Raw genomic sequence first — 20485 nt, forward strand, 5'->3', positions numbered from 1 at the left:
TGTTTCATACAAGGAGTTTGGGTGGATTCTCTCTCTTTCAATTGTTGCAAATAGCTTGAGAAGAATTAAAGTTAGTTCTTTCAATGTCTGGTAGAATTCAGTAGTGAAGTCATCTGGTCCTGGGCTTTTCTTTGCTGGGAGGGTCTTTTTTTTTTTTTTAATAAATGTGAATTTACAAAGTACAACTTTTGTATTGTGCTCCCCCCCACCTCCCTCCCTCCCTTCCGTGGCCCTCCCCTCTCCCATTCCCTCTCCTATCCCGCCCTTCATCGAGTTTCATTTTCAATTACCTTCATATACAGAAGATCAACTTAGTATATACTAAGCAAGGATTTCAACAGGCTGCACTCACACAACCGCACAAGGTATAGGGTGTTGTTTGACTAGTAGTGCTGTCTGTAAGTTTCATAGTAAAACACATTAAGGACACAGGACAGAGATCCTACGGGGGGAGCATGTACCCAACGACTCCCGTTGTTGATTTAACAATTGGCACTCTTATTTATGACGTCAGCAATCACCCGAGGCTCTTGCCATGAGCTGTCTAGGCTATGGAAGCCCCTTGAGTTCACCAACTCTGAACTTGTTTAGTCAAGGCCATATCACAGTGGAGGTTCCTTCTTCCCTTCAGAGAAAGGCGGGGAGGGTCTTTATTATTGATTGAATTTCCATCTTGGTTATTGGTCTGTTTAGGTTTTCTGTGTCTTTATGGCTCAATTTAGGTAGGTTTTACATGTCTAGGAATCTATGCATTTCTTCTAGGTTTCCTAATTTGTTGGCATACAGCTCTTTATAGTAATTTCAGATGATTCTTTTTATTTCTGTGGTGTCTGTTGTTAAATTTGCTTTTTTATCTCTAATTTTATTGATTTGGGTTGTCTCCCTATTTGGTTTTGGTTAGTTGGGCCAATGGTGTGCTAATATTTTTTTTATTTTTTCAAAAAACCAGCTCTTTGTTTTGCTGATCTTTTTGTTGTTGTTTCAATTTTGTTGTTTCTTTTTTCCTACTAGTTTTGGGTTTGGTTTGTTGTTGTTTTTCTAGGTCTTTGAGATGCATTGATAGCTCATTTATTTGGTGCCTTTCCAATTTCTTGTTATAGGCACCAATTGCTATATATTTCTTGTTAACACTGCTTTTGCTATATCCCATAAGTTTTGATATGTTGCATTGTCTTCACTTGTTTCTATTTTGATTTCTTCTTCTGTGATCCACCATTCATTCAGGAGTATGTTATTCCGTCCCCGTGTGTTTGCATATGTTCTAGAGATTCCTCAGTTGCTGATTTCCAGCTTCATTCCATGTGGTCCAAGAAGATGAATGGTATGATTTTGATTTTTTTGAATTTGCCTAGTATGTGGTGTATCTTAGAGAAGATTCCATGCACTGGTGAGAAGATTGTGTATTTTGCAACTGTAGAATGAAAAATTCTGTAAATATCTGTTAGGTCCATTTGGTCTATAGTGTAGATTAACTTTTTTCTTTGCTTATTTTCTGTCTGGTTGATCTGTTCATTTCTGAAAGTGGGGTATTGAAGTCCCCCATTACTATTGTAATGGAGTCTATGTCTCTCTTTAGTTCCATTAACATTTCTTTTAAATAGCTAGGTTACCTGTAATTAGGTGCATGTATTTACAGTAGTCACATCTTCCTGTTGAGCCGCCCACAGTGACTGCCCAAAGTCCCAGCCACACCTTGCACCCTCCCACACAGTCACAGTGTTTTCACAGGCTCTCACAGTCACGAGCACCCAACCCTCTGTCAATTCTCCTAGCCAGACTGGGTGTCTCCTCTTTGCTGGTTGCTGGGCGTGCAGACACGAACTGGCACAGCTGTTATGTATGTCCAAAATGGTTGGTGCCTGCCCTCTTTTGACTAGTTGCAGGATGCTGGTGCCAGGTCGTTGGGGAGAGAGAAACTTGACCCATTTTTTTCCCCTCTAGGTTGGCAAGTATACTGTTCCCCTTAGGGCTCCAAGCCGGGCCGATGCCAGGTTCTTCCCATAACTTTTATCGCCAGTGGCTTGGGCTGATGCAATCTAGTCTCACCTCACCCTCCAAAGCTGGTGCTGAGGCTCTCGGCTGCTGGGGTTCTGAGATGTGTGCATCCACACCCTCCATGTAGGTCTGCAGTGTCCCCCTCTCCACCAGTTTGCATGGAGTTTCCTCTGTGATTTTCTTTCTAACCCTCCCCTGAGATTGCACTCTGTCCACTTTTTTTTTTTAACTATCTCCCCCTACACTAGAGCAGTAAATTCCCTCACTATTCCAACATCTTGAAAAACTCTGGAGGAAAACTTTTATATAAAGATCGTGTTAGATACAGTTTATTTCATTTTTTCTAATTTGATTAGATCTTTTAAATACTGATTCTTTGATCCAACAGATCCAGCTGCCACACTTTCTTTATATCACAGATTCTATCATTGTGTCATAAGTGGCCACATCAAAATTGTTAGTAAAAATATTGAACAGGATAAGATCAGTAATCAAGCTGTAGGCCATACCATTAGTGATGTACTTTCAGATGAATAGTACCTATGGTCAAAGCTTTTCAGCCTATTAGGGATTACTGTGTGACCCAAATTTCTACCTTCATTCATGGAAACATAATTAGAGATGTTGTCATGTAAATATTTTGCAGAAATCCAGCAGCCATAAGCAAGACAAAACAAAACAAGTGAGGCAAAAAAGGCAGTGAATCTCTTTGGCCTGATTCAATGAATCTGGTTATAGAGCATCAGTCTGTTTCCTTTCTACATACTAAGAGCTTAGCAAGGTGGTCTTGGGGAAGAAAATCAGCATTTCAAGACTTGAGATTTCCCACTAGTAAAAATAATATGATTATCAAGTTCCTAGAGACAGAAGAGTAATGATGGTTTTTCAGAGCTGAGGAGAGGAGGAAATGTTACTGTTTATCATTATAGAGTTTCAGTTTGGGTGGATGAAAAAGTTCTGGCAATGGATGGAGGTGATGGTTTGTACAATAGTGTGGTTGTACTTAAAACCACTGATTCATATACTTGAAAATTATTAAAATTTTATGTCATGTGCATTTTACCACAAAAAAATTAAGACTAAGCCAATATTAAACAATAGCAATGCAAAGGAGCTGCTAGCCTCTTCATGTTTTTAGTTAGGAGCTACTGGTCCTGTTTTTAATTATATAAATATAATAAAAAATCAGTATTGGGCTTAATGGTGAAGCACTGAAAAAATTTTTGTTAAAGTAAAACAAAAATATCCACTGTCACTTCTTTTGGGGAAACTACCAATGTAATTAGACAAAAGGAAAAAAAGTAAAAGACAGCTTCAGGAAAAAAAAAAGACAACAAGCAACTTGATGGAGAGACCCCCACTGGACTCCTTCAACTTTGAATTGGAGGAATAAAAGTCCCACTGGAAGGATAGTGAACAATCTGCAAGGGTATGTGTACATGTATATGTAGAAACCAATATAAATCAGTTGAAATGTGGTGGAATATATGATTGTGTTAGAGAATCCACAGAATTCCTGTTGAGAATGGTAAATGAGAAATAAAGGGCAAGTTATCTGCCCTGCTGTATCAGCGAACTTCAGTCAGAGCACTTATTTGTGTATGTGCTTCTTTTGAAATTCTGCTAAAGGTACCATATTGGTTTAGAACGCTGGATTTTTCCAGTATAAGTTTAAGATTTTGAGTTCAATTCAATAGTTAGTGGTCAATGTAGTTCCTAAAACATAATAAATGATTGAGATTATAAGAATTCTAAGTCATAATAGCAAACTTGATTATTGTCTGGACTATGCTACCCATTATTGAAGAGTTGGAAGCATATCTTATAGCTTACCTAGCTCCTTGTCTGTGAATTCTTTTTTGCTGCTTGCATTCTGTTTTAACTCCTTCCCTCTTTGAAATTATAATAGTTAATGGGAAAAACATGTCTGAGTTCACATATTAAACAATTGTGCAAGTACTTCCTTGACACAATTATCCTCTTTGGTATGTAGCAGAAGTGTTTTATTTGTACTTCTTATTTTGTCACACAAAACATTAAAAAGACATTTACTTAAGAGCTGAGATTTAACAGTGATTTTTATTGTTTCATCAATTAAGTGAAACTTTTTTTTAAACAAGGTGCATGGTGTGAAGAATAGGATTACTATTACAATTTGATATTGCTGCCTTGATTTATGCTAAGGTGCAAGCAGTTCAGCCATTGCTTTTGCATCTTCTCTGTATTTGTAAGCATAGTGAAAAGGGCATATTAAGACATTATTTCATAATGTTGTTAATGAAAATAGTTTTGACCTTGTATAATTCCTGAAAGGGTTTTGTGGATTCCTAGGAGTCTGGACCACATTTTGATGAATTTAGGCTATTCCAGAGATTCTCAATTTTGTGTATAGATACCTTCAAGCAACCTGTACTTTACCTCATAGCACTGCCTAGCCTGTTTTAAAAACTCATAAATTCAACAGTTTGATTAGGTCAACTCTGAGTGTTTGACTTATAATTCTTTAAAAAACAGTTTTGGGGCAGATGTTGTGGCAGCAGGTTAAGTTGCCATTTGGAACTTGAATATTCCATATTAGAGTGCCTGGGATTGAATCCCACTTCCACCTCTACTTCTGGTCTGGCTTCCTGCTCATGTGCCTGGGAGGCCCAGGTCCCTGCCACCCATGTGGGAGACCCAGATGGAGTTCTGGGCTCATGAGTTTGGCTTGGCCCAGCACTGGCTGTTGAGAGCATTTGGGGAGTAAACCAGTGAATGGAAGATCTCTCTCTGTCACTCTCCCTTTCAGATAAATTTTTTATTTATTGTTTTTCTTTAAGAATTATTTTTTGAAAGGCAAAGTTATACAAAGGGACAGGCGGAGAGAGAGAGAGAGGAGAACCATCTGTTGGTTCTCCTGCAAAATGACCACAATGGCCAGGGCTGGGCTAGGCTGAAGCCAGGAACCAGGAGCTTCATATGGGTCTCCCACATGGGTGCAGGGACCCAAGCACCTGGGCCATCGTCTGCCGCTTTCCCAGGCACATTAGCAGGGAGGTGGATTGGAAGTGGAACAGCCAGGGCTTGAACTGGTACCCACATGGGATGTTGTCACTGCAGGTAGCGGCTTTGCCCACTGTACCACAGTGCTGGCCCCCAATATTTATTTTTTTTTAAGACTTATTTTATTTATTTGAAAGGCAAAGTTAGAGATTGAGATCTTCCATCTACTGGTTGACTCCCCAAATGGCTGGGGCTGAGAACTCCATTCAAGTATCCCACATGGATGACAGGGGCACAAGTAATTTGACCATCTTCTGCTGCTTTTTCAGGTGCATTAGCAGGGTGCTGGATCAGAAGTAGAGTAGCTGGGACTTGAATTGGCACTTATAATGTATGCCAATGTTGCATGTGGTGACCCTCTGTGCCGTGATGCTGGCCCCTCAAATTTTTTATAACAAGAATAAAAAATACAGTTTTAAGGCTTGCATTCAATACTTCATTACTTTGACCAAATCTTAAAAAGTATAGATGTTGATTTTTTTGACATTTAGATCCTAAGACATTCTTGTAATAAAAATCTTTGTTTCTGTAGCTCCTTTGGGAAAAGGGAAAGAAATTTAGGAATATTTTCAGCAAGCTATTGAAGTGAAAGCAGTTGGAATTAGTTTCATTTTCTCATTGTGTGTGTTATACAGTGATTAATGTGAGATTTGGAGTCACGTTGGGAGTAAGGTAGGACTTCTTTTTAGTGTAGTCCTATTTAAGGAAACTGTTGCTAAAGTCTCTTCACAAGTAGGGGCTGGTGTTGTTCCATAGTGGATTAAGGCACTGCTTAACATGTCCCCCATCCAATATAGGAGTGCCTGTTTGAGTCCTAACTGCTCTGCTTCTGATTCAGCTTCCTGCTAATGTGCTTGGGCAAGCAGAAGATGACCCCCAGATAGGGTTCTAGGCTCATGGCTTCTGCCTGGCCTAGCCCCAAGCTGTTGTGGCCATTTGGGAAGTGAGTCAGTGGATGGAAGATATTTCTCTCTCTCTCTCTCTCTCTCTCTCTCTCTCTCTCTCTCTGCCTTTCAAATAAATGAAAATAAACCTTAAAAAAAAATTTTAGGAAAGTTTGTATTGATTTTTGCTGGAAATAATTGGTAACTGGCCAGTCCTAATTTGTTCTCTCAATGAACTCTTTGTTCTCATCTATTATTCTTCATCTCACTGAATTTGCTCTTCATCCTTGTGTTCCCTCCAGAACACTCTTCTACAAAACATTTACAGGATAGTTCTCTGACATTCAGTTTTTGACATAATGTCCCCTCTCAGTGAGATCTTCCCTGGCTGACTTCTCTAAATTTGAAACCTCCAGTCTTTCCTCTCTCTTGCTTTCTTTATTTTCCATCTTATCAAGTAGCATCTAGCATACCACATACCATCTAGCATTCCATACCACAAGATTAACTTGTTTATTAGCTATTTTCAATCAATAGAATGTGAGCTTCCCCAGTGGCCAAGGTTTTGCCTGATTGCTGCTGTTTCATCTCCAGTAAGTTCATTTTATATAGTTGAATGGATTTGTCAACCAGAAAAGCTCTTTTTTTTTTCCTGCAGAATATAATTTTCTATCCTGTTTTTTCAAAGATTTATTTATTTATTTATTTGAAAAGTAGAGTTATGTAGAGAGAGGGAAAGACAGAAGATCTTCCACCCACTGGTTCATTCCCCAAGTGGCTGCATCTGCTGGGCCTGGGCCTGGGCCTGGGCCAGGCTGAAGCCAGGAGCTTCATCTGGGTCTCTCACATGGGTGCAGGGATCCAAGGACTTGGATTGTCTTTTGCTGCTTTTCTTAGTGCATTAGCAGGGAGCTGGATCAGAAGTGGAGCAGTGTCTTTTTTTTTTTTTTTTTTGACAGGCAGCGTTAGATAGAGAGACAGAGAGAAAGGTCTTCCTTCCGTTGGTTCACCCTCCAAATGGCTGCTACGGCTGGCGTGCTGTGGCTAGGCGCGATGCACTGATCCAAAGCCAGGAGCCGGGTGCTTCCTCCTGGTCTCCCATGCAGGGTGCATGGCCCAAGCACTTGGGCCATCCTCCACTGTCTTCCCTGGCCACAGCAGAGAGCTGGACTGGAAGAGGAGCAACCGGGACAGAATCTGGCGCCCAGACCGGGACTAGAACCCGGTGTGCTGGCGCCGCAAGGCGGAGGATTAGCCTGTTGAGCCACGGCGCCGGCCTCGGCTTAATTATTTTTTATAGCTATTGTGAATAGGATTGATCTAGAAGTTCTTTCTCAGCCATGGCCTGAGAAGGCTCTTAACTTCAGTGGGGCAGTGATTTGTTGTAAGGAAATAATTTGTATAAGTCACAGTGAACTATAGCAGTTTGAACATGGCTGAAATAAAGTGTTTAATCACTTTTCTATCATATTAATGTTTATTGACATTAAAAAGCAGATTATAGTGTAATAATTTTGATTGTCCTTAGAAGAATTTGAGCCACTACCCATTATTATTAAATTATTAATAATATCTAAATTTTATACAGCCAAGTCCTAACCCAGATCTGATTTTGGAGGAAGAAGGAAAGAAGTGTCCATTATGTTATAGTCTGTGGATATTATATCTTTTTTAATCCTCATAGCAATTGTTTGAGAGGGGTGTTGGTATTCTCACTTTATCAGATATTTCCTAATGTGGTTCAGGTCACTGGTTGGTGCTCTTTTCATTTCTTGACATTTTTTTTCAGTCTTTGATTCAGCAAATTTGCCAGGTTTGAGTTGTAGCCATGACCCAGTCAGGCATGATCCTTTCCCCTCATGAAGTAAATTGCCTGGTAGAGGTCTTTCACTGATACTGTCTTTGAGTTATATTTCAAATGAGGGTGATGACTGTTTGTGGAATACTTTAGAAAGTATTTCTCCGTTGTCATTTAATTTTATAATCCTTACTGTGATCTTATAACCCAGAGAGATTAGATTTTATTAATATTATCCTAATTTGAAAACAGAAAATCGAGATTTAGGAATATTAAGATCTTATAGTTGGAGCCGGCGCTGTGGCTCAGTGAGTTAAAAGCCCTGGCCTGAAGCGCGGGTATCCCATATGGGCGCTGGTTCTAGTCCGGATGCTCCTCTTCTGATCAGCTCTTTGCTATGGGCCTGGGAAAGCAGTAGAAGATGGCCCAAGTCCTTGGGTGCCTGCACCTGTGTGGGAGACCTGGAAGAAGCTCCCTGGCTCCTGGCTTCGGATCAGCACAGCTCTGGCTGTTGCGGCCAATTGGGGAGTGAACCAGCCTATGGAAGACCTCTCTCTCTCTCTCTCTCTCTCTCTCTCTACCTCTCTACCTCTCTCTGTAACTCTGTCTTTCAAATAAATAAAATAATTTTTTTTTTTAAAAAAAGATCTTATAGTTAGGGGCCGACGCTGTGGCATTGTGGGTGGGGCCACCACCTGTAGTGCCGGCATCCCTCATGGCACCGATTCAAGTCCCGGCTGCTCCACTTCCAATCCAGCTCTCTGCTATAGCCTGGGAAAGCAGTAGAAGGCAGCCCAAGTGTTTTTGGGCCCCTGTACCTGTGTGGGAGGCCAGAAGAAGCTCCTGGCTCCTGGTGTGGATCAGTGCAGCTCTGGCCATTGTGGTCATTTGGGGAGTGAGCCAGCGGATTGAGGAGCTCTCTCTCTCTCTGCCTCTCCTCCTCTCTATGTGTAACTATGACTTTCAAATAAATAAATAAATCTTAAAAAAGTTTTTTAGTTAGACAATGACTGAACCTCAAATGCAGGTCATTTGGCTCCAGGGATCCTGTACTTCTTCAGTTACACCACATTGTCTCATTGTTTGATATGAAACTACAAGCCTAGATCACCAGAATGATATCTTGGAAAACAACCAGTGTAGCAGCACTTAATAGAAAAGAGCTATACCAGGCAGAACATGTAGAAAGAAGAAAATGAGGATACCGAACAGCTGTATCAGTGTGCTTAAGTGGACTTAGTCTTTTTTTTTTTTTTTTAAGATTTATTCATTTATTTGAAAGAGGTACACAGAGAGAAGGAGAGGCAGAGAGAGAGAGAGAGAGAGAGAGAGAGAGAGAGAGAGGTCTTCCATCCGTTGGTTCACTCCCTAGATAAGTGGACTTAGTCTTTAAAAATGTAGTTAGAGGCTTTAGCATGATGAGCTCAATCAGCACCACGTATGACCTGTCTGCCTCCACATTTTCTCCTGGTGGAAGAGGTTTTCAAGTGGAATATGCTATGAAGGCTGTGGAAAATAGTAATATAGCTATTAGAACCAGATCTGAAGATGGTGTTGTCTTTGGAGTAGAAAAATTAGTCCTTTCTAAACTTTAGAAGGTTCTAGCAAATGACTTTAATATTGATCGACATGTTGGAATGGCAGTTGAGGGATTGTTGACTGATGCATGTTCTTTAGCAGACGTTGCAAGAGAAGATGCTTCCACCTTTAGATCTAACTTTGGTTGTAATGTTTCACTAATGCATCTTGCAGACCAGAGTGGCCATGTATGTTCGTACTTATATGCTGTACTGTGCTGTTAGACTGTTTGGCTTCAGTTTCCATGTTTGGGTCTTACAGTGTGGAATGATGGCAAACAACTGTATATAACTGACCCATCAGGTGTTTCATGTGGTTATTGGGACTGTGCCATTGGCAAAGCCAGGCAAGCTGCAAAGACAGCAATAGAAAAGCTTCAGATGAAAGAAATGATCTACCGTGGTACTGTTAAAGAAGTTGCTGATGGCCGGCGCCATGGCTCAATAGGCTAATCCTCTGCCTGCAGCACCAGCACAGCGGGTTCTAGTCCCGGTCGGGGCGCCGGATTCTGTCCCGGTTGCCCCTCTTCCAGGCCAGCTCTCTGCTATGGCCTGGGAAGGCAGTGGAGGATGGCCCAAGTGCTTGGGCCCTGCACCCGCATGGGAGACCAGGAGAAGCACCTGGCTCCTGGCTTCAGATCAGCCCGGTGTGCCGGCCACAGCGGCCACTGGGGGGTGAACCAGTGGAAAAAAGGAAGACCTTTCTCTCTGTCTCTCACTGTCCCCTCTGCCTGTCCAAAAAAAAAAAAAAAAAAAGTTGCTGAAATAATTTACATGGTACATGATGAAGGGTAAAGCTTTTTATTTTTTTTAAAAGATTTATGTATTTGAAAGTCAGAGTTAGAGAGAGAGAGAGAGAGAGAGAGAGAGAGAGAGAGATAGGCGTGGAGGGCAGAGAGAGAAAGAGAGAGAGAGAACCATCTGCTGGTTCACTCCCCAATTGGCCGCAATGGCACCTATCTGAAGCCAGGAGCCAGGAGCTTCCTCCAGGTCTCCCACACAGGTGCAGGGGCCCAAGGACTTGGGCCATTTTCTACTGCTTTCCCAGGCCACATCAGAGAACTGGATTGGAAGTGGAGCAGCCAGGTCTTGAACTGGCGCCCATATGGGATGCCAGCACTGCAGGCGGCGGCTTTACTGCTATGCCCACAACGCCAACCCCCATCCAGAGTCTTTTATAAAGAAAGCAGTATACCCTGTACTGAGTAGGAGATAAGAGTACGTAAGTTAGAAATTGCCTGTAAGCCCGTGACTTATGTGAGGAACTTCAAAATGTTCATGGAAAAATTAAAAGGAATCAGTATTTTGACACATTGGGTTAAGTTGCTGTTTTCAACACCAGCATCCCACATGGGATGCTGATGTCTGCAGGAGATGGCTTAACATGCTATGCCACAATGCCAGCCTCTCATTCCTTTCTTAAAATAAAGTATCCCTTTGTGAACTGCTGATTTGGGGGAACATTGTCCCCATATACTTTTTATAAAGCATTGATGATTTCATCATTCTTCTACCCAGGCTTTACTGTGAATTAGATGTTTGTTTTTGCTTTAATTTAATAGAATTTGTATTGCTCTGATAGGGATTCTTTTCAGCCTAATGTGTTATCTGTCTTAGTGCTTCAAACTTAATCATATTCAGACAAGTTATAACAAATTAGTACACATTTATTTTGGTACAAAAAATTTTGAAATGCACATAGTTTGTTTCCATAGTATACATTTCCATGAACATTCTGAATATTCCCTGTACTTATCAGGCAGGAATGGGGAACCTTTTTTTCTGCCAGGTACCACTTAGATATTTATAATATCATTCACAGGCTATACAAAATTATCAGCTTTAAGATTAGCCTTCTACAGACTTACTGAATTTTGAGTCCAACCTACAGTTGCCATGGCAGAGCCAGACCAAGTGAGTTTGTGGGCCTTTTATGGCTCATAGGCCAGACATGCCATACCCCGGATTAGAAAGTATTTCCTACCCATTTTCCCTACACCTAAGCAATCAAAAACAATTAAATAGCAGAACCTGAAATTCTCTCTCTCTCTTTTTTTTTTGACAGGCAGAGTGGATAGTGAGAGACAGAGAGAAAGGTCTTCCTTTTTGCCGTTGGTTCACCCTCCAATGGCCGCTGCGGCCGGCGCATCGCGCTGATCTGAAGCCAGGAGCCAGGTGCTTCTCCTGGTCTCTCATGCGGGTGCAGGGCCCAAGCACTTGGGCCATCCTCCACTGCCTTCCCAGGCCATAGCAGAGAGCTGGCCTGGAAGAGGGGCAACCGGGACAGAATCCGGCGCCCCTACCGGGACTAGAACCCGTTGTGCCGGTGCTGCAAGGCGGAGGATTAGCCTGTTAAGCCATGGCGCCGGCCTGAAATTCTCTTAGCGAAAGAGTGATCAAGATTGTTATCCTTGTAACTTGACCGACAGACTATATGGGTCAGAACTGAGGAGTCATACCAGAAAATATTTGTATCATATTTAACAAAGAATTAATGCCCAGGATATGTAAAGATTCTGACAAATTATTAAAAAAAAATACAGACATGGGGCTGGCATTGTGGCACAATAGAATACACTGCTTGTGATGCCAGCATCCCCATTGGGGAATTAGTTCAAGTCTATGCTTCTAATCCAGCTCCCTGCTGGATCCAGCTCCCTGCTGGAAAGGCAGCAGGTGATGGCCCACATGTGTGGGTCTCTGCCATCCACATGGGAGACCAAGAAAGTGTTCCTGGCTCCTGGCTTTAGCCTACTTCAGCCCTGACTGTTGTGATCATTTGTAGAGTGAACCAATGAATGGAAGATCTCATTTTTTTTTTTTTTAAGATTTATTTATTTGTTTGAAAGTTACATAGAGAGAAGGAGAGGCAGAATGAGAGAGAGAGGTCTTCCATCTACTGGTTCATTCCCCAGATGGCCTCAACAGGCAGAGCTGCGCTAATCCAAAGGCAGGAACCAGGAGCTTCTTCCAGGTCTCCCACACTGCTGCAGGGGCCCAAGGACTTTTGCCATCTTCTACTGCTTTCCCAGACTATAGCAGAGAGCTGGATCAGAAGTGGAGCATCTGGGACTTGAACCGGTTCCCATATGGGATGCCACCACAGCATTGGCCCCAAGATCTCACTTTCTCTCTCTCTTTCTCCCTCTCTCCTTCTCTCTCCCTCCCTCATTCCCTCTCCCTCCCTTTCTCCCCCTCCCCCATCACTCTGCATTTCGAATAAATAAATATTTTCCAAAAAGAAAAATGCAAACATCCCAACAGAACAAAAATTGGTGAAGGATTTGAACAGGAGATCACAGAATAAGAAACACAAGACTAAAAAGTTTTTTTAAGAAAGTTGTGTTACTGATTATCAGGGAAATGATAGTTCTATAATATAATATCATTTTTACTCCTTTCAATGGAAAAATAATAGTTAATAATAGCAAATATAAGTAATAATATTAGGTAATGAGAATACTTTAGTGAGCAATTTCTATAAGGTAGGCAAAACAATCCCTAGAACAATTTTATGAGAGTGATACTATTATTAATATTTCAGTGCTAAGAAACCTGAGGCAGAAAAGCATAACTTGTTCAAGATTGAACACTTAGGGGCTGGTGATGTGGTATAGTGGGTAAAGCCACTGCCTGTGATGGATCCTAAATGGGTATCAGTTCGATCCCTCTTGTTCCACTTCCACTCTGTCTCCCTGTTAATGGCCTGAGAAAAGCAGCAGAGGACGGCCCAAATGTTTGGGTCCCTGCAACCCACTTGGGAGACCTGGAAGAAGCTCCTGGCTTTGGCCTAGCCCAGCGTTGGCTGTTGGGACCATCTGGGGAGTGAACCAGAGGATGGAAGATCTTTCTCTTTCTCTCTGTGTCTCTCCCTCTTTCTCCTTCTCTAACTCTGACTTTAAAGTGCTTGGGCCATCTTCCACTGCTTTCCCAGGCCATAGCAGAGAGCTGGCTCAGAAGTGGAGCAGCTGGGACTCAAACCGGTGCCCATATGGGATTCCGGCACTGCAAGTGGCAGCCTTACCTGCTACTGCACAGCGCCAGCCATAAATAAATCTTTAATAAAAAAAGAATAAAAGGGAGTCAAGAACTTAGAGTTGGAGATTTTCTTTGGGTTGTCATTGAATAATATTGTAATGTTCTTAAGTAATTTGAGCATGAGCTTGTTTCATCTTATATAGGTACCCTAAGCTTTCGTCTTGTGTAGTTATCTTAAGCTTTGAGACCTTCAAGTTATGTTCTCAAAAATTTTTTAAAAGTTTATTTGTTTATTCAAAGGGCAATGTGACAGAGAGAGAGAAGGAGAGAGAGAGAGATTTTCCATTGGCTGGTTCACTCTTCAAATGGCTGCAAAAACAAGGGCTAGGCCAGGGTGAAGCCATGGAGCAGTCAGGATTTAAACTCCCACTGCCAGTATCACAAGTGCCACAATGCCACCTCCTTCTCAAATCTGACATAATTAAATGTTAGATACAATTCTCTAAATGCTTACAAAAAGTTATCAAGGCAGGAGTGTTTGTAGTATCAAATTTTATTTCAAGCATTAAAACTTTGTAAGATTTATTTATTTGAAATGCAAAGTTACAGAGAAGCAGAGCGGGGGCTGCGGAGGTCTTCCATTTGCTGGTTCACTCCGCATTTGGCTGCAACAGCTGGAGCTGCACTGATCCAAAGCTAGGAGCCAGGAGCTTCTTCCAGGTCTCCCCCACGTGGATGCAGGGACCCAAGGACTTGGGCCATCTTCTGCTTTCCCAGGCCATAGCAGAGAGCTGGATCAGAAGTGGAGCAGCTGGGATTCGAACCAATGCCCATATGGGATGCCAGCACTACAGGCGGAGGCTTAGCTCATTATGCCACAGCGCCAGCCCCTCAAGCATTAATTTTATAAACCTTCAAATTTGACTAAATTTCTGATATTTGGTACTTTGTATGTGAAATATATTACTTACATGGATGGGATTAATAGTGAGTCACACTGTAACTGATTTACATATGAGAGAGCTTCTTCAAAAAACTGGAAAAATAGAATTAAAAGATAATTTGCATTTCCACGTATATTTGAAGCCCTTCCATATGCTTTCGTTTTTAGTAAGCTTTATTTTCTAGAGCATTTTTAAAAAAGATTTATTTATTTATTTATTTGAAAGGCAGAAATAGAGAGAGGGAGAGACGGAGAAAGAGAGATTGATCTTCTATCTACTGGTTCACTCCCTAGATGGCTGAAATTGCCAGAACTAAGACAGGGCAAAGCTGAGAGCCGGAATTTTTTCCAGGATTGCCACGTGGGTGTGGGGGCCTAAGCAGTCAGACCATCCTCTGCTGCTTTCCCAGGCACATTGGAAGAGAGTGGATCAGCCAGGATATTAACTAGTACCTATATGGGATGCTGGGGCTTTAACTCAGTGAGCGACAGTGTTGGCCCCTTCTAGAGCAGTTTTAAAATTTATAGCAAATTGAGAGAGATTTCCCTTGTACATGTTACTCCCGCACATGTGGTAGCCTCCTTCATCATCAGTATTCCCCACCGGAGAGGAATATTTGTTGTAATTGATGAATCTATTTTGACATATCATTATCACCCAAATACTGTAGTTTATATTAAGGTTTAGTTCTGCTGTTGTGTATTTTGTGGAATCGGGCAAAAATATAATGATGTGCACCTACCCTAATAGTGTCATAAAAAGTAGTTTTACCATGCCCCCAGATCTTATGTTCTGCCTGTTCATTTCTTCCTCCCCCAACCTCTGACAATGATTGATCTTTTTGCTATCTTTTTGTGAATATCATTTACTTGGAATCAAGTATATATTGTTTTCATTTCAGCTTGTTTCACTTAAAAATATACCTGCAATGGCTGGGTCTGGGTTTTCAGGTCCTCCAGATTGGCAGCAGGAACCCAGTTACTTGAGGCAACACTGGTGCTTCTGAAGGCACACATTAGCAGGGAGTTGAAATTGGGAGGGGAGGCAGGATCCAAAGCTAGTCACTCCTGTATGTGGATGTGTAATGTGGACATTCCCACCTGTGGCTCAGTGGCTAGGATAAATGCCTGCTCACCCTTCTTTTTTTTTTTTTTTTTTTTTCCCTCTCAATTTTTAGAAAAGTTTCTTTGCTTTTGCAGGTTTGGAGGTTTCTAATGAGATTTCCTATGTGTGAAGAATTTTTCTTAGGTCTAGTGTCCTAATAAGCCCATGAAAAACATTCTTCATTTCTGTTACATTGTTATTGTTTTGTGGTACAATGTTTTGGTCTCTAGCCATTTCTTTTTGGTTCTTTCTTAGAATGTCAGTCTTTGCTTCCATTGCCCATCTGTTCTTGCAGGCTATTTTACCCATTATAGCTCTTAACACATTAATCATAGGTTTAAAAAAAATCCTGGTCTCATCATTCCAACATTCCTGCCTATCTGAGTCTAATTTTCATGCTTGCTGTGTCTTTAGAAATGTTTTTTGCCTTTTAGTTTGTAGTAATCGTTGTTTTTTATTATTATTACAGGCAGAGTGGAAACTGAGAGAGAGAGAGAGACAGAGAGAAAGGTCTTCCTTTTTGCCATTGGTTCACCCTCCAATGGCTGCCGCGGCCGGCGCATCACGCTGATCCAAAGCCAGGAGCCAGGTGCTTCTCCTGGTCTCCCATGCGGGTGCAGGGCCCAAGCACTTGGGCCATCCTCCACTGCACTCCCGGGCCATAGCAGAGAGCTGGCCTGGAAGAGGGGCAGCTGGGACAGAATCCGGCGCCCCGACTGGGACTAGAACCCCGTGTGCCGGCGCCGCAGGCGGAGGATTAGCCTGTTGAGCCACGGCGCTGGCCAGTAATTGTTTCTTGATAGGTGGAAAAGATGTATCATATTAAAGGGACTGCTGTAAATATTCCTGTAGTAATGTGGGAAGGTGTGGGAGGAAGGGAAGCATTATACAGTCCAATGATTAAGTCTTAGTCTTTAACAAATCTGTGCCTTAGGACTGTGAACTTCCCTAGTGTTTCTCAATTCTTTTTTCCTCCATTGAGGGGGCGTAGGATAGCTAGATTGGGCTGGAGTTGGTCAGGGCAATTAGACCCTGATATAACTCCAGTAGGTCCTGCACTGGTTAGTATTTTCTGAGGGCAGACCTTATTAAGAACAATGCTTTTGGCATATTTCAAATGGTTCTTCTCCCTACTCCCTGCCAAAAGGCATGAGGAGATTTATTTATTTATTTATTTTTTTTTTTTTTGTGATGCTCACTTTAACTGATTTGAGTTCTTATAGGTAAAATTCACAAAAGTATGGGGGCTTCCCTGTGAGTGGATCTTCTTGGAATTTTTAACAGCCAGAGCTATGTACACCAGGCCTCTAGCAATTTATTAGTTGCAGTTAAGGTTTTCCCAGTGCTAGTTCCCACAGAGGTTTCTGCTCAGGTAATTTTTGATATTCTGTATTCACCTGTTTATCTCTTCAAATTTTGAGGTAGTGGTTTGCTCTGTGACCATTTTTTTAAAAAATGGATCCAAGAACAGCTGTTAATTTTTTTAGTTTGTTCACTTTTTAATTTGTTGTTAGGATTGAGCCGTGACTTCCAGGATTCTTGCATGCTAAACCAGAAGCTGGAAGTCTACATATACTCTCATTATTTTGGTGCACAGAATTTGAAGTAAACAAATTATTTCTCTCTGTCAATCTACTACTTGGAATGGTCTAAAACAAAAGACCCACCCCTCTACTTGTGAATTTATCTTTTGTTAATTATCTATTTGTAGATCCTAGAATATTTGTTAGTGTCTGGTCTTTGAAATTAAAACAAATATGTATTTACTCTTTTTCTTTTTAATTTGAAAGGCAGAGAGAGACAAAAGCAGAGAGACAGATCACTACACAGGTTCCCTCTCCAAGTGCCCGCAACAACCAAAGTTCAGCTAAGCCAAAGCCAGGAGATCAGAACTCCATTTCCATCTCCCACATGGGTGACAGGGACCCAAGTACTTGAACCATCATCTGTTGACTCCTAAGGTATGTTTTATCAGGAAGCTAAATTGAAAGCAGAATAGCTAGGACTCAAACCAGGCACTCTAACATAGGATGCAGGAATCCCAAGCAATGATTTAATTACTGTGCTGAACATGCCCCTGATCTTTGAAATTTTAGTTGTGCTTTTAAAGTTGAAACTATTATTTAGATATTGTTTGCCTAAATGTATTCCATACTGTTGAGATAAATTTGGTGCAAGCCACTGGAGGAGCTAACTTAAGGAAAAAAAATAAGTTTTGTACATTTGTTAAGGTGTCTAATACACAATTCTGTGACTTTGATTGCAGCTGTCTTTCAGGCATAGCATAGTTCTATCTGTAATTTAGCTTAGATCAGGAGTTCACATCAGACTAACTGGTTAAGTGAATAGGTTTCCTGTAAAAATGGCATTTTATCTTGTGATAAAAATGTGTGTGTATGTATGGGGTGGAGATCGTGAATTCTAGAATTATATTGGTAAACATAGTCCAATAGATATCTATTATGTAGAAATTACAGGTATAAACTTGAGCTAATCCTGTACTAATTAATGGTTCAATCATGGGCCAGCAATTCGTGTACTACTTTAGAGATTGTATTAGGGTTTTCCAGAGAAACAGAACCAATAGATGTGATACTACTGTAGCTTGCAGACAACAAACGTCAGCCTCCATAATGATGTCAACCAATTCCATACAGTAAATTTATTTTCTCTCTCTCTCTCTCTCTGTCTTTCCCGGTCTCTCTTGAAAGGTATATATGCGCCGGCGCTGCGGCTCACTAGGCTAATCCTCTGCCTTGCGGTGCCGGCACACCAGGTTCTAGTCCCGGTCGGGGCACCGGATTCTGTCTCGGTTGCCCCTCTTCTAGGCCAGCTCTCTGCTGTGGCCAGGGAGTGCAGTGGAGGATGGCCCAGGTGCTTGGGCCCTGCACCCCATGGGAGACCAGGATAGGTACCTGGCTCCTGCCATCAGATCAGCGCGGTGCGCCGGCCGCAGCGCGCCAACCGCGGCAGCCATTGGAGGGTGAACCAATGGCAAAGGAAGACGTTTCTCTCTGTCTCTCTCTCTCACTGTCCACTCTGCCTGTCAAAGAATAAAAATTTAAAAAAAAAAAGAAAGGTATATATGAAGTATGCAGACTAGTTTTCTCAGTTCAATTGAGATCCTAATCTCTTCTGGAATCACTCTCACAGACACACCCAGAAATAATGTTTAATTAGACATATGATATTTCTTGGCCCAGAAAGTTGAAAGATTAAACATTACAGAAATGTGTATTTTAGTAGTTTCTGGCCCTAAATTATGTATATACAAATTTATTTAAATGGTCTAGAGTGTTACTGTTCCTGATATGAGAATCAAACATGTTCCTTGTTACTATGCTGATCTCAAATCACTTGCTGTTCTGGGGATTTCAGTGCCTCTGTATATTTGATACATCTGTTATCACGTTTTCCAGTATTTGTTACACTACTCTGCTTTTTGTTCCGGTTGTACTAGGTGGAAACAATCACCTTGTTCTTTATAGTTCTTGACTGAGAATTTAATGTTGGTGAAAGATCTCAGGTTGATGTCCTGGAAACTGAAGCCCTGTGTGAATGTGGGGTAGCTACAGTGTCCACTTCTCAGAACACACTGTTTTCAATGTACTTTGATATTGATGAGCAGGCATGAAACTATTCTCAGAGATGATTTCTTCTCTTTTCTTTCCTTCTCCTCTCCTCTGCTCCCTTCTCTTCCTCTCCCTCCCCCTCTTCACTCTGAGTAACTTCTCATATTCAAAGGGTGTTATTTCAGAATCAGATTTACTTGGCCACTTAGGAGAGTTGAAAGTCCCATTACTTTTTTGTTCCTATTTTGCTGTTTTGTTGTTTAGACTTGAATTGATCTTTTAAGATCAGTAACCCTGATGGATTATTAATTACAAACAAACCAGTTGATTGGCTAGTTTCATGGTTCAAATCATATTCTTTTGCATAGATTGCTTTTTGATAGTATTAAAAGCTACAATTTGTTGAGCACTTGTTTATCAGATCTATTGAAGGCATTTTACATAAACATTGTTCTTCATCATTAAAAATGTCCTGCAATGGGTAGTTTTCATATGAAGAAACCAATACTCAAAAAGCTTAAGTAATTTGCTTTCAGTAGTAAATAGCTGTTAAATAATGAGCATTAATTCAGACCTGGATCTGCAAGATTCTTGCATCAGTGTTTTTTCTACCAAGCTCCACTGACTATTAATAGCAGATGTTCATTTGGATTAAACCTCAAGCAGGTATATTACATGTTAGTCATGGTAGATTTGAAATTTCAGATCCTAGTTTTGCCAGATACTGCATTTGTAGTCATACTCCTGAATCTCTTTTTCGTTAAGTTTCTTTTTCTTCCTTTAAAGTTGTCTTCAAACAAATGGAATGTTCTAAAAGAGTTGTGATTGTGAATAGAGAACAGAAAACCTAGATAAAACAAGGTTTAAGTTTGAACTGTTCTTCAGTGTGCAAACCAGTGATTTTATATTATTATTAAAAACTTAGAAGTCGTAAGTACACTGAAGTTTTTACAGTCTTAGCACAACTTTTGGGATCCATTATATAGGAGAATTTCCTAGGTAGAAGTGATTTGAAGAGAAAGTCCTTTAGTTGTTTTAATTTGTATCACAAGTGGTTAGTGGGCACTTACTCTGTGCCAGACATGGTGTCATACACCAGAGGTACTCAGTGATAAAAAAGTCAGAAATAATCTCTATGCTGAAAACCATCATAGCCTATAAGGGGGAGACTTTTAACAAATCATACATCACTTGATACTTGCCACTTATTAAGGAACTGGCTGATTAGGCCAGTACCAAGGTGCAAATCTATAGGGAGTTATAAAAATGGCACTGGAAAGTTAATTAGATGAAAGATGTTTTTCTAGAACTCTTATTAGTAGAGTAGTATTTAGAGTTTGGAAAATAACTATAAAAGAATGTAAGACCTTTCCTTCCACTCTGGATACCTAGCTTTTTACTTAAATAACTTAGTTGTTACTTGGTGATTTAGTGCTTAAGTGTTTCTAAAACTATTCCAAGAGGTGCCAAAGCTTATTAGTGGGATATGCAAATTTGGAGTTAGAGATAAATAGTTTAGTAGAGGAGAGATTGCCACCATTGGGTATTCTTTTTCACCTGTCCTTCTTATGGTTTTTACCCTTTTCTTTAT

General features: G+C 41.0%; 1 protein-coding gene and 1 pseudogene across 3 annotated transcripts in view; both read left to right on the forward strand.

Annotated features, from left to right (window-relative positions):
* The window catches only part of ZFYVE9 (zinc finger FYVE-type containing 9), a 217359-nt gene that overhangs the window by 35229 nt on the left and 161645 nt on the right, over nucleotides 1–20485 (forward strand). Inside the window, exon 1 of one of the 3 annotated variants that reach the window (XM_062191322.1) lies at nucleotides 17123–17283. The exons of the other annotated variants lie outside the window; for them this stretch is intronic. The gene's annotated coding sequence lies outside the window, so the exon portion shown is untranslated. Of the gene's footprint in view, nucleotides 1–17122; nucleotides 17284–20485 lie in introns of those variants that run through there. 3 annotated transcript variants of the gene reach the window in all.
* On the forward strand, nucleotides 9138–10091 carry LOC133759088 (proteasome subunit alpha type-3-like; annotated as a pseudogene).

This window comes from Lepus europaeus, chromosome 5 (assembly GCF_033115175.1).
Source record: "Lepus europaeus isolate LE1 chromosome 5, mLepTim1.pri, whole genome shotgun sequence".
NCBI lineage: Eukaryota > Metazoa > Chordata > Mammalia > Lagomorpha > Leporidae > Lepus > Lepus europaeus.